This window comes from Schistocerca gregaria, unplaced genomic scaffold, assembly GCF_023897955.1.
Source record: "Schistocerca gregaria isolate iqSchGreg1 unplaced genomic scaffold, iqSchGreg1.2 ptg000526l, whole genome shotgun sequence".
In the NCBI taxonomy this organism is placed as follows: Eukaryota; Metazoa; Arthropoda; class Insecta; order Orthoptera; family Acrididae; genus Schistocerca; species Schistocerca gregaria.
In genome coordinates, this window is record NW_026061925.1 from 6764868 (window position 1) to 6778721 (window position 13854).

Below are 13854 nucleotides of genomic sequence, written 5' to 3' on the forward strand. Positions count from 1 at the left end.
TAAGGTCCTAGCTCATGTCAAAGGCACCAAAGCCAGCTAAAAAGTCAATAATCGATACCTAAAACTTGAATTGTACTACTTCTTACTGGCTATTATATCAACTTAGAAGCTTCATCTGTGTTCTACTATAGTGCTTTTAGTGTCTCCTCCTACCGCAGCACGCGACAAAGCTTTGCAGACGATAAATGTAACCGTTTCAGACAGAAGAGCGGCCAATGTGACGATCTGGCTTTAAGTCGATTCGATAACAAATGACGAAAACGGACGGATTTCTCAGGTTTTTCGTACATAGGAACACTTTTCACATTCTCCCATGCACCTCGGCTGCTACTCCTTTTTTCATGCAGAATCTTAAGGTCCTAGCTCATGTCCAAGACAATAAAGCCAGGTAAAAAGTCAATAATCGATACCTAATACTTGAATTGTACTACTTCTAACTGGCTACTACATCAACTTAGAAGCTTGATCTGTGTTCTACTATGGTGCTTTTAGTGTCTCCGCATACCGCAGCACGCGACAAATCTTTGCAGACGATAAGTACAACCGTTTCAGAGAGAAGAGCGGCCAATGTGACGATCTGACTTTAAGTCGATACGATAACAAATGACGAAAACGGACGGATTTCTCAGGTTTTTACTACATATGAACACTTTTCACATTCTCCCGTGCAACGCGGCTGCTAGACCTCCTTTCATGCAAAATCTTAAGTTCCTAGCTCATGTCCAAGGCACCAATGAAGAGTAAAAAGTCAATTATCGATACCTGAAAATTGAATTGTACTACTTCTTACTGGCTATTACATTAACTTAGAAGCTTCATCTGTGTTCTACTATGGTGCTTTTAGTGTCTCCACATACCGCAGCACGCGACAGAGCTTTGCTGACGATTAGTACAACCGTTTGAGAGAGAAGATTTACCAATGTGACGATCTGGCTTTAAGTCGATTCTATAAGAAATGATGAAAATGGACCGATTTCTCAGGTTTTTACAACATATGAACACTTTTCACATTCTCCCTTGCAACTCGGCTGCTAATCCTCCTTACATGCAGAATCTTAAGGTCCTAGCTCATTTCCAAGGCACCAAAGCCAGCTAAAAAGTCAATAATCGATACCTAATACTTGAATTGTACTACTTCTTACTGGCTATTACATTAACTTAGAGACTTCATCTGTGTTCTACTATGGTGCTTTTAGTGTCACCGCATACCGCAGCACGCGACAGAGCTTTGCTGACGATTAGTACAACCGTGTGAGAGAGAAGATTTACCAATGTGACGATCTGGCTTTAAGTCGATTCTATAACAAATGACGAAAACGGACGGATTTCTCAGGTTTTTACTACATATGAACACTTTTCACATTCTCCCGTGCAACGCGGCTGCTAGACTTCCTTTCATGCAAAATCTTAAGTTCCTAGCTCATGTCCAAGGCACCAAAGAAGGTTAAAAGTCAATAATCGATACCTCGATACCTGAAAATTTAATTGTACTACTTCTTACTGGCTATTACATCAACTTAGGAGCTTCATCTGGGTTCTACTATGGTGCTTTTAGTGTCTCCGTATACCGCAATACGCGACATAGCTTTGCAGACGATAAGTACAGCCGTTTCAGAGAGAGGAGCGGCCAATGTTACGATCTGTCTTTAAGTCGATTCGATAACAAATGATGAAAACGGACGGACTTCTCAGGTATTTACTACATATGAAAACTTTTCACATCCTCAATTGCAGCTCGGCTGCCAGTCCTCCTTTCGTGCAGAATCTCAAGGTAATATTTCATGTCCAAGGAACCAAAGACAGCTAAAAAGTCAATAATCGATACCTAATACTAGAATTGTACTACGTCTTACTGGCTATTACATCAACTTAGAAGCTTCATCTGTGTTCTACTATGGTGGTTTTAGTGTCTCCGCGTACCGCAATACGTGACATAGCTTTGCAGTCGATAAGTACAGCTGTTTCAGAGAGAAGAGCGGCCCATGTTACGATCTGGCTTTAAGTCGATTCGATAACAAATGTCGAAAACGGACGGGTTTCTCAGGTATTTACTATATATGAACAGTTTTCACATTCTCCCGTCCAACTCAGCTGCTAGTCCTCCTTTCATGCAGAATCTCAAGGTAATAGCTCATGTCCAAGGCACCAATGCCAGTAAATAGTCAATAATCGATAACTAAGACTTGAATTGTACTACTTCATACTGGCTATTACGTCAACTTAGAAGCTTCGTCTGTGTTCTAATATGGTGCTTTTAGTGTCTCCGCATACCGCAATACGTGACACAGCTTTGCAGACGTTATGTACAGCTGTTTCAGAGAGAGGAGCGGCCAATGTGACGATCTGGTTTTAAGCCGATTCGATAACAAATGACGAAGACGGACGGATTTCTCAGGTATTTACTACATATGAACACTTTTCACATTCTCCCGTGCAACTCGGCTGCTAGTCCTCCTTTCATGCAGAATCTCAAGGTAATAGCTCATGTCCAAGGCACCAAAACCAGCTAAAAAGTCAATAATCGATAACTAAAATTGAATTGTACTACGTCTCACTGGCTATTACATCAACTTAAAAACTTCATCTGTGTTCTACTATGGTGGTTTTAGTGTCTCCGCATACCGCAGCACGCGACATAGCTTTGCAGACGATAAGTACAACCGTTTCAGAGAGAAGAGCGGCCAATGTGACGATCTGGCTTTAAGTCGATTCGATAACAAATGACGAAAACGGACGGATTTCTCAGGTTTTTACTACATATGAACACTTTTCACATTCTCCCATGCAACTCGACTGCTACTCCTCCATTCATGCAGATTCTTAAGGTCTTAGCTCATGTCCAAGGCACCAAAGAAGGGAAAAAACTCAATAATCGATACCCAAAACTTGAATTCTACTACTTCTTACTGGCTATTACATCAACGAAGAAGCTTCTTCTGTGTTCTACTATGGTGCTTTTAGTGTCTCCGATTTCCGTAGCACGAGACATAGCTTTGCAGACGATAAATGTAACCGTTTCATACAGAAGAGCGGTCGATGTGACGATCTGGCTTTAAGTCGATTCGATAACAAATGACGAAAACGGATGGATTTCTCAGGTTTTTCCTACATATGAACACTTTTCACATTCTCCCGTGCAACTCGGCTGCTAATCCTCCTTTCATGCAGAATCTTAAGGTCCTAGCTTATGTCAAAAGCACCAATGCCAGCTAAAAAGTCAATAATCGATACCTAATACTTGAATTTTACTACTTCTAACTGGATATTACATCAACTTAGAAGCTTCATCTGTGTTCTACTATGGTGCTTTTAGTGTATCCGCATACCGCAATACGTGACATAGCTTTGCAGACGATAAGTACACCTGTTTCAGAGAGAAGAGCGGCCAATGTTACGATCTGGCTTTAAGTCGATTCGATAACAAATGACGAAAACGGACGGATTTCTCAGGTATTTGCTACATTTGAACACTTTTCACATTCTCCCATGCAACTCGGCTGCTAGTCCTCCTTTCATGCAGAACCTCAAGGTAATAGCGCATGTCCAAGGCACCAAAGCCAGCTAAAAATCAATAATCGATAACTAAAACTTGAATTGTACTACTTCTTACTGGCTATTACATCAGCTTAGAAACTTCATCTGTGTTCTACTATGGTGCTTTTAGTGTCTCCGCATACCGCAGCACGCGACATAGCTTTGCAGACGATAAGTACAACCGTTTCAGAGAGTAGAGTTCCCAATGTGACGATCTTTCTTGAAGTCGATTCGATAACAAATGACGAAAACGGACGGATTTCTCAAGTTTTTACTACATATGAACACTTTTCATCTTCTCCCGTGCAACTCGGCTGCTAGTCCTCCTTTCATGCAGAACCTCAAGGTAATAGCTCATGTTCAAGGCACGAGAGCCAGCTAAAAATCAATAATCGATAACTAAAACTTGAATTTTACTACTTCTTACTGACTATTACATCAACTTAGAAACTTCATCTGTGTTCTACTATGGTGCTTTTAGTGTCACCGCATACCGCAGCACGCGATATAGCTTTGCAGACGATAAGTACAACCGTTTCAGAGAGAAGATTGGCCAATGTGACGATCTGGCTTTAAGTCGATTCGATAACAAATGACGAAAACGGACGGATTTCTCATGTTTTTACTACTTACGAACACTTTTCACATTCTCCCATGCAACTCGGGTTCTACTACTCCTTTCATGCAGAATCTCAAGGTAATAGTTCATGTCCAAGGCACCAAAGACAGCTAAAATGTCAATAATCGATACCTAGTACTTGAATAGTACTACTTCTTACTGGCTATTACATCAACTTAGAAGCTCCATCTGTGTTCTACTATGGTGCTTTTAGTGTCTCCGCATACCGCAATACGTGACATAGCTTTGCAGACGATAAGTAAAGCTGTTTCAGAGAGAAGAGCGGTCAATGTTACGATCTGGCTTTAAGCCGATTCGATAACAAATGACGAAATCGGACGGATTTCTCAGGTATTTACTACATATGAACACTTTTCACATTCTTCCATGCTACTCGGATGCTACTCCTCCTTTCATGCAGATTCTTAAGGTCCTAGCTCATGTCCAAGGCACCAAAAAATGGTAAAAATTCAATAATCGATACCTAAAACATCAATTGTACTACTTCTTACTGGATATTACATCAACTTAGAAGCTTCATCTGTGTTCTACTATGGTGCTTTTAGTGTCTCCGCATACCGCAGCACTCGACATAGCTTTGCAACGATAATTACAACCGTTTCAGAGAGAAGAGCGGCCAATGTGACGATCTGGCTTTAAGTCGATTCGATAGCTAATGACGAAAACGGACGGATTTCTCAGGTATTTACTACATATGAACACTTTTCACATTCTCCCTTGCAACTCGGCTGCTAATCCTCCTTTCATGCAGAATCTTAAGGTCCTAGCATATGTCAAAGGCACCAATGCCTGCTAAAAAGTCAATAATCGATACCTAATACTTGAATTGTACTACTTCTTACTGGCTATTACATCAACATAGAAGCTTCATCTGTGTTCTACTATGGTGCTTTTCGTGTCTCCGCATACCGCAATACCTGACATGGCTTTGCAGACGATAAGTACAGCTGTTTCAGAGAGAAGAGCGGCCAATGTTACGATCTGGCTTTAAGTGGATTCGATAGCTAATGACGAAGACGGACGGATTTCTCAGGTATTTACTACATATGAACACTTTTCACATTCTCCCGTCCAACTCGGCTGCTAATCCTCCTTTCATGCGGCATCTTAACGTCCTAGCTCAAGTCGAAGGCACCAATGCCAGAGAAAAACTCAATAATCGATACCTAATACTTGAATTGTACAACTTCTTACTGGCTATTACAACAACTTAGAAGCTTCGTCTGTGTTCTAATATGGTGCTTTTAGTGTCTCCGCATACCGCAATACGTGACACAGCTTTGCAGACGTTAAGTACAGCTGTTTCAGAGAGAGGAGCGGCCAATGTTACGATCTGGCTATAAGTCGATTCGATAACAAATGACGAAAACGGACGGATTTCTCTGGCATTAACTACATATGAACACTTTTCACATTCTCCCGTGCAACTCGGCTGCTAGTCCTCGTTTCATGCAGAATCTCAAGGTAATAGCTCATGTCCAAGGCACCGAAGCCAGCTAAAAAGTCAATAATCGATAACTAAAACTTGAATTGTACTACTTCTTACTGGCTATTACATTAACTTAGAAGCTTCATCTGTGTTCTACTATGGTACTTTTAGTGTCTTCGCATGCCGCAGCACGCGACATAGCTTTGCAACGATAATTACAACCGTTTCAAAGAGAAGGGCGGCCAATGTGACGATTTGGCTTTAAGTCGTTTCGATAACAAATGACGAAAACGGACGGGTTTCTAAGGTTTTTACTACATATGAACACTTTTCACATTCTCCCTTGCAACTCGGCTGCCATTCCCCCTTTCATGCAGAATCTCAAGGTAATAGTTCATGTCCAAGGTATTAATGCCAGCTAAAAAGTCAATAATCGATACCTAATACTTGAATTGTACTACATCTTACTGGCTATTACATCAACTTAGAAGCTTCATCTGTGTTCTACTATGGTGCTTTTAGTGTCTCCGCATACAGCAATACGTGACATAGCTTTGCAGACGATAAGTACAGTTGTTTCAGAGAGAAGAGCGGCCAATGTTACGATCTGGCTTTAAGTCGATTCGATTACAAATGACGCAAACGGACGGATTACTCAGGTTTTTACTACATATGAACACTTTTCACATTCTCCCGTGCAACTCGGCTGCTAATCCCCCTTTCATGCAGAATCTTAAGGTCCTAGCTCATGTCCAAGGCACCAATGCCAGCTAAAAAGTCAATAATCGATACCAAGTACTTGAATTGTACTACTTCTTACTGGCTATTACATCAACTTAGAAGCTTCATCTGTGTTCTACTATGGTGCTTTTAGTGTCTCCGCATACCGCAGCACGCGACATAGCTTTGCAGACGATAAGTACAACCGTTTCAGAGAGAAGAGCGGCCAATGTGACGATCTGGCTTTAAGTCGATTCGATAACAAATGACGAAAACGGACGGGTTTCTCAGGTTTTTACTACATATGAACACTTTTCACATTCTCCCATGCAACTCGACTGCTACTCCTCCATTCATGCAGATTCTTAAGGTCTTAGCTCATGTCCAAGGCACCAAAGAAGGGAAAAATCTCAATAATCGATACCCAAAATTTGAATTGTACTACTTCTTACTGGCTATTACATCAACTAAGAAGCTTCTTCTGTGTTCTACTATGGTGCTTTTAGTGTCTCCGCATTCCGCAGCACGAGACATAGCTTTGCAGACGATAAATGTAACCGTTTCATACAGAAGAGCTGTCAATGTGACTATCTGGCTTTAAGTCGATTCGATAACAAATGACGAAAACGGATGGATTTCTCAGGTTTTTACTACATATGAACACTTTTCACATTCTCCCGTGCAACTCGGCTGCTAATCCTACTTTCATGCAGAATCTTAAGGTCCTAGCTTATGTCAAAGGCACCAATGCCAGCTAAAAAGTCAATAATCGATACCTAATACTTGAATTTTACTACTTCTAACTGGCTATTACATCAACTTAGAAGCTTCATCTGTGTTCTACTATGGTGCTTTTAGTGTATCCGCATACCGCAATACGTGACATAGCTTTGCAGACGATAAGTACACCTGTTTCAGAGAGAAGAGCGGCCAATGTTACGATCTGGCTTTAAGTCGATTCGATAACAAATGACGAAAACGGACGGATTTCTCAGGTATTTGCTACATTTGAACACTTTTCACATTCTCCCGTGCAACTCGGCTGCTAGTCCTCCTTTCATGCAGAATCTTAAGGTCCTAGCTCATGTCCAAGGCACCAAAGCCAGCTAAAAAGTCAATAATCGATACCTAAAACTTGAATTGTACTACTTCTTACTGGCTATTACATCAACTTAGAAGCTTCATCTGTGTTCTACTATGGTGTTTTTAGTGTGTCCGCATACCGCAGCACGCGACATAGCTTTGCAGACGATAAGTACAACCGTTTCAGAGAGAAGAGCGGACAATGTGACGATCTGGCTTTAAGTCGATTCGATAACAAATGACGAAAACAGACGGATGTCTCAGGTTTTTACTGCATATGAACACTTTTCACATTCTCCCGTGCAACCTGGCTGCTAGTCCTCCTTTCGTGCAGAATCTTAAGGTCCTAGCTCATGCCAAAGGCACCAAGGCCAGTTAAATGTCAATAATCGATACCTAAAACTTGAATTGTACTACTTCTTACTGGCTATTATATCAACTTAGAAGCTTCATCTGTGTTCTACTATAGTGCTTTTAGTGTCTCCGCATACCGCAGCACGCGACATAGCTTTGCAGACGATAAGTACAACCGTTTCAGAGAGTAGAGTTCCCAATGTGACGATCTTTCTTGAATTCGATTCGATAACAAATGACGAAAACGGACGGATTTCTCAGGTTTTTACGACATATGAACACTTTTCATCTTCTCCCATGCAACTCGGATGCTACTCCTCCTTTCATGCAGATTCTTAAGGTCCTAGCTCATGTCCAAGGCACCAAAAAAGGGTAAAAAGTCAATAATCGATACCTAAAACGTGAATTGTACTACTTCTTACTGGATATTACATCAACTTAGAAGCTTCATCTGTGTTCTACTATGGTGCTTTTAGTGTCTCCGCATACCGCAGCACTCGACATAGCTTTGCAACGATAATTACAACCGTTTCAGAGAGAAGAGCGGCCAATGTGACGATCTGGCTTTAAGTCGATTCGATAACAAATGACGAAAACGGACGGATTTCTCATGTTTTTACTACTTACGAACACTTTTCACATTCTCCCATGCAACTCGGGTTCTACTACTCCTTTCATGCAGAATCTCAAGGTAATAGTTCATGTCCAAGGCACCAAAGACAGCTAAAATGTCAATAATCGATACCTAGTACTTGAATAGTACTACTTCTTACTGGCTATTACATCAACTTAGAAGCTCCATCTGTGTTCTACTATGGTGCTTTTAGTGTCTCCGCATACCGCAATACGTGACATAGCTTTGCAGACGATAAGTAAAGCTGTTTCAGAGAGAAGAGCGGTCAATGTTACGATCTGGCTTTAAGCCGATTCGATAACAAATGACGAAATCCGACGGATTTCTCAGGTATTTACTACATATGAACACTTTTCACATTCTCCCGTGCAACTCGGCTGCTAATCCTCCTTTCATGCAGCATCTTAAGGTCCTAGCTCATGTCAAAGGCACCAATGCCAGCTAAAAAGTCAATAATCGATACCTAATACTTGAATTGTACTACTTCTTACTGGCTATTACATCAACTTGGAAGCTTCGTCTGTGTTCTACTATGGTGCTATTAGTGTGTCCGCATACCGCAGCACGCGACATAGCTTTGCAGACGATAAGTACAACCGTTTCAGAGAGAAGAGCGGCCAATGTGACGATCTGGCTTTCAGTCGATTCGATAACAAATGACGAAAACGGACGGATTTCTCAGGTTTTTACTACATATGAACACTTTTCACATTCTCCCATGCTACTCGGATGCTACTCCTCCTTTCATGCAGATTCTTAAGGTCCTAGCTCATGTCCAAGGCACCAAAAAATGGTAAAAAGTCAATAATCGATACCTAAAACGTCAGTTGTACTACTTCTTACTGGATATTACATCAACTTAGAAGCTTCGTCTGTGTTCTACTATGGTGCGTTTAGTGTCTCCGCATACCGCAGCACTCGACATAGCTTTGCAACGATAATTACAACCGTTTCAGAGAGAAGAGCGGCCAATGTGACGATCTGGCTTTAAGTCGATTCGATAGCTAATGACGAAAACGGACGGATTTCTCAGGTATTTACTACATATGAACACTTTTCACATTCTCCCTTGCAACTCGGCTGCTAATCCTCCTTTCATGCAGAATCTTAAGGTCCTAGCATATGTCAAAGGCATCAATGCCAGCTAAAAAGTCAATAATCGATACCTAATACTTGAATTGTACTACTTCTTACTGGCTATTACATCAACATAGAAGCTTCATCTGTGTTCTACTATGGTGCTTTTCGTGTCTCCGCATACCGCAATACCTGACATGGCTTTGCAGACGATAAGTACAGCTGTTTCAGAGAGAAGAGCGGCCAATGTTACGATCTGGCTTTAAGTCGATTCGATAGCTAATGACGAAAACGGACGGATTTCTCAGGTATTTACTACATATGAACACTTTTCACATTCTCCCGTCCAACTCGGCTGCTAATCCTCCTTTCATGCGGCATCTTAACGTCCTAGCTCATGTCGAAGGCACCAATGCCAGAGAAAAACTCAATAATCGATACCTAATACTTGAATTGTACAACTTCTTACTGGCTATTACATCAACTTAGAAGCTTCGTCTGTGTTCTAATATGGTGCTTTTAGTGTCTCCGCATACCGCAATACGTGACACAGCTTTGCAGACGTTAAGTACAGCTGTTTCAGAGAGAGGAGCGGCCAATGTTACGATCTGGCTATAAGTCGATTCGATAACAAATGACGAAAACGGACGGATTTCTCTGGTATTAACTACATATGAACACTTTTCACATTCTCCCGTGCAACTCGGCTGCTAGTCCTCGTTTCATGCAGAATCTCAAGGTAATAGCTCATGTCCAAGGCACCGAAGCCAGCTAAAAAGTCAATAATCGATAACTAAAACTTGAATTGTACTACTTCTTACTGGCTATTACATTAACTTAGAAGCTTCATCTGTGTTCTACTATGGTACTTTTAGTGTCTTCGCATGCCGCAGCACGCGACATACCTTTGCAACGATAATTACAACCGTTTCAAAGAGAAGAGCGGCCAATGTGACGATTTGGCTTTAAGTCGTTTCGATAACAAATGACGAAAACGGACGGGTTTCTAAGGTTTTTACTACATATGAACACTTTTCACATTCTCCCTTGCAACTCGGCTGCCATTCCTCCTTTCATGCAGAATCTCAAGGTAATAGTTCATGTCCAAGGTATTAATGCCAGCTAAAAATTCAATAATCGATACCTAATACTTGAATTGTACTACATCTTACTGGCTATTACATCAACTTAGAAGCTTCATCTGTGTTCTACTATGGTGCTTTTAGTGTCTCCGCATACAGCAATACGTGACATAGCTTTGCAGACGATAAGTACAGTTGTTTCAGAGAGAAGAGCGGCCAATGTTACGATCTGGCTTTAAGTCGATTCGATTACAAATGACGCAAACGGACGGATTACTCAGGTTTTTACTACATATGAACACTTTTCACATTCTCCCGTGCAACTCGGCTGCTAATCCCCCTTTCATGCAGAATCTTAAGGTCCTAGCTCATGTCAAAGGCACCAATGCCAGCTAAAAAGTCAATAATCGATACCCAAAACTTGAATTGTACTACTTCTTACTGGCTATTACATCAACTAAGAAGCTTCTTCTGTGTTCTACTATGGTGCTTTTAGTGTCTCCGCATTCCGCAGCACGAGACATAGCTTTGCAGACGATAAATGTAGCCGTTTCATACAGAAGAGCGGTCAATGTGACGATCTGGCTTTAAGTCGATTCGATAACAAATGACGAAAACGGATGGATTTCTCAGGTTTTTACTACATATGAACACTTTTCACATTCTCCCGTGCAACTCGGCTGCTAATCCTCCTTTCATGCAGAATCTTAAGGTCCTAGCTTATGTCAAAGGCACTAATGCCAGCTAAAAAGTCAATAATCGATACCTAATACTTGAATTTTACTACTTCTAACTGGCTATTACATCAACTTAGAAGCTTCATCTGTGTTCTACTATGGTGCTTTTAGTGTATCCGCATACCGCAATACGTGACATAGCTTTGCAGACGATAAGTACACCTGTTTCAGAGAGAAGAGCGGCCAATGTTACGATCTGGCTTTAAGTCGATTCGATAACAAATGACGAAAACGGACGGATTTCTCAGGTATTTGCTACATTTGAACACTTTTCACATTCTCCCATGCAACTCGGCTGCTAGTCCTCCTTTCATGCAGAACCTCAAGGTAATAGCGCAGGTCCAAGGCACCAAAGCCAGCTAAAAATCAATAATCGATAACTAAAACTTGAATTGTACTACTTCTTACTGGCTATTATATCAACTTAGAAGCTTCATCTGTGTTCTACTATAGTGCTTTTAGTGTCTCCGCATACCGCAGCACGCGACATAGCTTTGCAGACGATAAGTACAACCGTTTCAGAGAGTAGAGTTCCCAATGTGACGATCTTTCTTGAAGTCGATTCGATAACAAATGACGAAAACGGACGGATTTCTCAGGTTTTTACGACATATGAACACTTTTCATCTTCTCCCATGCAACTCGGATGCTACTCCTCCTTTCATGCAGATTCTTAAGGTCCTAGCTCATGTCCAAGGCACCAAAAAAGGGTAAAAAGTCAATAATCGATACCTAAAACGTGAATTGTACTACTTCTTACTGGATATTACATCAACTTAGAAGCTTCATCTGTGTTCTACTATGGTGCTTTTAGTGTCTCCGCATACCGCAGTTCTCGACATAGCTTTGCAACGATAATTACAACCGTTTCAGAGAGAAGAGCGGCCAATGTGACGATCTGGCTTTAAGTCGATTCGATAACAAATGACGAAAACGGACGGGTTTCTCCGGTTTTTACTACATATGAACACTTTTCACATTCTCCCGTGCAACTCGGCTGCCTGTCCTCCTTTCATGCAGAATCTTAAAGTCCTAGCTCATGTCAAAGGCACCGATGCCTTTTAAAAAGTCAATAATCGATACCTAATACTTGAATTCTACAACTTCTTACTTGCTATTACATCAACTTAGAAGTTTCATCTTTGTTCTACTATGGTGCTTTTAGTGTCTCCGCATACCGCAATACGTGACATAGCTTTGCAGACGATAAGTACAGCTGTTTCAGAGAGAAGAGCGGCCAATGTTACGATCTGGCTTTAAGTCGATTCGATAACAAATGACGAAAACGGACGGATTTCTCAGGTTTTTACTACATATGAACACTTTTCACATTCTCCAGTGCAACGCGGCTGCTAGTCCTCCTTTCATGCAAAATCTTAAGTTCCTGGCTCATGTCCAAGGTAGGAAAGAAGGCTTAAAAGTCAATGATCGATACCCAAAACTTGAATTGTACTACTTCTTACTGGCTATTACATCAACTTAGAAGCTTCTTCTGTGTTCTACTATGGTGCTTTCAGTGTCTCTGCTTACCGCAGCACGCGACATCGCTTTGCAGACGATAAGTACATCCGTTTCAGATAGAAGAGTTGCCAATGTGACGATATTTCTTTAAGTCGATTCGATAACAAATGACGAAAACGGACGGATTTCTCAGGTTTTTACTACATATGAACACATTTCACATTCTCCCGTGCAACTCGGCTCCTACTCCTCCTTTCATGCAGATTCTTAAGGTCCTAGCTCATATCCAAGCCACCAAAGAAGGGTAAAAAGTCAATACGCGATACCTAAATCTTGAATTGTAATACTTCTTACTGGCTATTACATCAACTTAGAAGCTTCATCTGTGTTCTACTATGGTGATTTTAGTGTCGTCGCATTCCGCAGCACGTGACATAGCTTTGCAGATGATAAATGTAATCGTTTCAGACAGAAGAGCGGTCAATGTGACGATCTGGCTTTAAGTCGATTCGATAACAAACGACGAAAACAGACGGATATCTCAGGTATTTACTACATATGAACACTTTTCACATTCTCCCTTGCAACTCGGCTGCTAATCCTCCTTTCATGCAGAATCTTAAGGTCCTAGCATATGTCAAAGGCACCAATGATAGCTAAAAAGTCAATAATCGATACCTAATACTTGAATTGTACTACTTCTTACTGGCTATTACATCAACTTAGAAGCTTCATCTGTGTTCTACTATGGTGCTTTTCGTGTCTCCGCATACCGCAATACCTGACATGGCTTTGCAGACGATAAGTACAGCTGTTTCAGAGAGAAGAGCGGCCAATGTTACGATCTGGCTTTAAGTCGATTCGATAGCTAATGACGAAAACGGACGGATTTCTCAGGTATTTACTACATATGAACACTTTTCACATTCTCCCGTCCAACTCGGCTGCTAATCCTCCTTTCATGCGGCATCTTAAGGTCCTAGCTCATGTCGAAGGCACCAATGCCAGCTAAAAACTCAATAATCGATACCTAATACTTGAATTGTACAACTTCTTACTGGCTATTACATCAACTTAGAAGCTTCGTCTGTGTTCTAATATGG